The following is a 5090-nucleotide window of genomic DNA, read 5'->3' as shown; positions in this document are numbered from 1 at the left end:
CAGACACACTGTCATATTCTGGAATAAGGTACCAATTGTGTAATGGATTCTTTCATAGTAATCCTAGCACCTTTTTTTTTTTAATAACATGGAACTTTCTTTCAGCATTATCCCAATCATGGAGGTGCTCTTTTGTATAAAAAATTACTTGATAAAAGAAATAGAAATGTCTTGACTTTGTGAGCACAGAGTGCCGGCAATCTGGCTAAATAATTTTCTCCATAACTGTTCTCAACAGCTCGGCACCAGCTGCAAAACCAACAATTTTTCCTTTAAAGATCAATGCTTTCTCGGGGTTTATTACAATAAGAAAAGATTCCTTCCTCAAATGCCTTTCAATTTCTCTCTCCCTCAATAACGGCCCCGTTCTTCATTTCTGGTAATGGTTCGCAATGGATCATTAGATAAACGCCTTTTTAATCAAGAGAAGCCAGGTGTACTAGGAAAACGGGATGATGGAGTAGCTTCAGTCTCTCGGCTTCATTAGTCCCGGACAAGCCATCATGTGCTTTTCTTACTTATCCTGCTTGAGAGACCAACCCTTGCCGGGGTCTGTTAACGATGACAGCTCATTTATTACTTGATGAGAACATGGCAATGTTTCCATTGTCAGCGCTCACATTCTCCTCCATCCCCAAAGCAATTCACAGAGCCACCTCCACCTTCCAGGAGCCCGACGCCTCCTTTTTTGGTCCCTACCACACACCTGCAAAATTACTGCACAAACGCAGAATTAACCATCGTGCCTTCAAGTCTTTCTGGTCCACCTGTCCCCGCACCTCTTCAGCAGTGGCCTGAAGGCACCTACCTGCTCAGTCCCTCTGTCTTGCCCGACTCCTTGTGACCCCACGGACTGTAGCCCACCAGGCTCCTCTGTCCACGGGGATTCTCCAGGCAAGAAGACTGGAGTGGGTTGCCATGCCCTTCTCCAGGGGATCTTCCAGACCCAGGGATGGAACTCGGGTCTCCCGCATTGCAGGCAGATTCTTTACCGTCCAAGCCACCAGGCAAGTCTGCACACACGCTAAACTCAGGACCTCGATTATGGTCCCTAAAACATTAAATGACACTTAAATGACAGTGACACCAAACAAATTTTCTCTTTAAAACATAAGGATAGAGACTTCCCTGGGAGAGCAGTGGTTAACAATCCCCAATGCAGGGGACACAGGTTCCATCCCTGATCAGGGGGCTAAGACCCCACATGTCGTGGCACAGCTGAGCCCTGTGCAGCAACTAAGACCCAGTGCAGCCAACAGCTCAGTCGTGTCCGACTCTTTGCGACCCCATGAATCGCAGCACGCCAGGCCTCCCTGTCCATCACCAACTCCCAGAGTTTACTCAAACTCATGTCCATGGAGTCAGTGATGCCATCCAACCATGTCATCCTCTGTCGTCCCCTTCTCCTCCCGCCGTCAATCTTTCCCAGCATCATGGTCTTTTCCAATAATAAGACAGATGGATGTGAGCTATGGCCAGAATCAAATCAGATAATATTTATGTTTTCCAAGTTAATTTAAAGGTAACTTTGCACTAAGGATGATTAATTATATACACTTTCTAATCTAGTTCCTATCTTTCCTCCAAATTCAGAATAATGACTTTTAAGTGTTAAATCCGTAAAATTAAGGATTGGGTTGGCCCAAAAGTTTGTTGGGGTTTTCCATGTTATATATAAGCACAAACAAACTTTTTGGCCAACCCAGTATATTGGCAAGAAATTCTGCTCATGGTGATAAGAAAACTGCTCGTATTGTACTCATTGTGGTTCAGACGGTAAAGAATCCACCTGCAATGCGGGAGACCCGGGTTTGAGCCCTGGATCAGGAAGATCCTCTGGAGAAGGAAATGGCAACCCACTCCCGTATTCCTGACTGGGAAGTCCCACGGACAGAGGAGCCTGGCGGGCTACAGTCCATGAAGTCACAGAGACTGCGACATGACTGAAGCGACTCAGCATGCACAGACAGGGTGACGAAGGTATGTCATCTTATCATAAAAATACATATATACTGTATTGGTTTTGCCATACATTGACATGAATCCACCACTGGTGTACATGCGTTCCCAAACTTGAACCCCCCTCCCACATCCCTCCCCATAACATCTCTCTGGGTCATCACTGTGCACCAGTATTGTAAAGTAAAATAAAGTAAAAATAAAAATTAAAAAAAAATACATATATAGAGTGGCGGGGGTGGGAGGCAGGCTCAAGAGGGAGGGGACGTATATGTGCACACGGCTGATCGACGTTGTCCTGTGGAAACCAATACAACGTTATCAAGCAGTTACCCTACAATTAACAAAAAGACTACTATTATCCAAATTATTTTTAAAACACACATATATACAGAGCCGTGGATGGACCCAGAGTCTGTCATAGAGAGTGACGTCAGACAGAGAAAAACAAATATCGTATATTAACACGTGCATGTGGAATCTGAAAAAATTGGTACAGACGGCCTTCTTTACAAAGCGGAAATAGAGACACATATGAAAAGAACAAACGTGGACACCAGGGGGACTAAGAGGGGTAGGGGGAGATGAACTGTAGCTTACACTGAACTCTGGGAGTTGGTGATGGACAGGGGGCCTGGCGTGCTGCGATTCATGGGGTCGCAAAGAGTCGGACACGACTGAGCGACTGAACTGAACTGAACTGAAGAGATATTTTGTATAAAATAGATGGCTAATGAGAACTGTACGCCACAGGGAACGCTACTCAACGCTCCATGGTGACTTCAATGGGAAGGAAATCCAAAAAAGAGGCGGGTATGTGTGTGGCCGGTTCATTTTGCCATACAGCAGAAACTAACACGCCTTTGTAAAGCAACTATATCACAGCAAACATTAATGTTAACAAATTTCCCACGTGAAAATGGCAATGGTGACGTGTGACACGCCCTCCTTGTTCTTGTAGGAGCTGGGCCACTGTCTAAAGAGCATGTAGACGGTAAGGCAAGCCAATTTTTTTATTCTGGGCAGAGAGAAAAATGCACGGGCTTTGGAGTGAAGAAAATAACGTATGATGTGATGCTTCAGAGATCAACAGAGACCGGTGAGGTGAATGCAAGGTTGGGATGGACTCAGGAGAAAGAAGTGGGCATGGATCCAAGTCTGCCTTTGTGCTTGGTGAGAAGAGACTGTTTTCTGAGATCTGCTGGCAGAGGACTTGGGAATTATCGGTTCTCCATGCTCTGATCGCGATCTGGGGTGGCTCAAAGGTACCTGTGACTTGGCCTCTGCTCTAGAGACAACAGCTAATCTCATGCACGCCGCACGCTGCTTCCAACTGAAGACAACACTCTATCCACGTATTAATGTATTAATGTAATGTATTAATGTATTCTCCTCGTATTAATGACACGCCCTCTATTTCTGGTGTGATTGATCCTTGCATGTTTTCTTTAGTAGCAAAAGATGGTAGAGATGAGCATTTCCAATTCACATAATTTTGAATATTTTATGAACCTGTTCACTTATGCAAAGGGACGTCAGTGAATAATCATTGCTGGATCACACGGTAACTTGATTTTTTAGTTTTTTTCAGGAACGTCCATACTGTCCCCCCCAGTGGCTGCACCGATTCACATTCCCACCCACACTGTAGGAGGGTTTCCCTCTCTCCACACCCTCTCCAGCGTTTATTCTGTGTAGACTTTTTGATCAGGGCCATTCTGACCAGTGTGAGAGGGGGTTTCTTCACTGTATTTTGCATTTCTCTAATGATTAGTGATGTTGAGCATCTTTTCAAGTGCCCGTTGGCCATCTGTAGGTCTTCTTTGGAGACACGTCTGTTTAGCTCTCCTGACCATTTTTTTGCTGGGTATAGGTGCTTTAAAGGGATCATATTAAATGCTGGAAACCCATGCTACACAGTGGCTTCACATTATCATAGAATACACAAATACAAGTGCACTGCACACTTATGAATCTTGGAAGTTCATTGATATTCTATGTTACATTAGCATCTCAAAGCTGAAAATCTTCCCTGGTTATTTTCCTGAGACATGTCAGTAATTTAAAACAGAGTGATATTACATTACAAGTATGTGAAAGTCAGTCAGTCCTGTCCGACTCTTTGCGACCCCGTGGACTATACAGTCCATGGAATTCTCCAGGCCAGAATCCTGGAGTGGGTAGCCTTTCTCTTCTCCAGTGGATCTTCCCGACCCCAGAATCGAACTGGGGTCTCATGCACTGCAGGCGGAGAAAGATACCAACTGAGCCATCAGGGAAGCCCTTTACAAGTATATGGGAAACTTTATATTCTGAAGACTATTTGCTCCTACACCATCTCATAGATGGGCTTCCTGGTGGTTCAGATGGTAAAGAACCTCTCTGCTGATGCAGGAGACCCAGGTTTGATGCCTGGGTCGGGAAGATCCCCTGGACAAGGGAATGGCAACCCACTCCAGTATTGTTGCCTGGAGAATCCCATAGACAGAGGAGCCTGGCGGGCTGCAGTCCATGGGGTCACAAAGAGTTGGACACAGCTGAGTGACTGAACAATGTATATGTAATATATCACATATATTAACCCACATATTATTTATATGTAATATATTGTAATATAATATATAATAGGTCATATTTTGTATAAAATAAAGTAATACATTTTATATAATATAGAAGCATATTATTTGAATTAATATAATTATACTATGTTTTATTATACAGATATATTATGATACACCTTATATACTATAAATTGTATATATTCTATGTATTGTATATATTTTGTGTGTGCATACGAGTATACATTGTACACACATTTATGTGTATTGACATAAGTACATAAATAAATGTTAAACATTTTTTTAATGTGGATCATTTAAAACAATTGTTTATTGACTTTGTTACAATATTGGCTTTCTATTATGTTTTGGTTTCCAGCCAAGAGGCATATGGAATCTTAGCTCCCTGTCCAGGGATCAAGCCTCCACCCTGTACACCGGAAGGAGAAATCTTAGCCACTGGACCACCAGGGAAGTCCCATAAATAAATACATTTTAATGTAAATATATATATATATATATATCCTCATTTATAATCTTCAACTGCACATTCCTCGAAACTTCCTTTTTTTG

The sequence above is a fragment of the Ovis canadensis genome, chromosome Y, assembly GCF_042477335.2.
Source record: "Ovis canadensis isolate MfBH-ARS-UI-01 breed Bighorn chromosome Y, ARS-UI_OviCan_v2, whole genome shotgun sequence".
In the NCBI taxonomy this organism is placed as follows: Eukaryota; Metazoa; Chordata; class Mammalia; order Artiodactyla; family Bovidae; genus Ovis; species Ovis canadensis.
Note: the sequence above shows the minus strand (reverse complement) of the source record.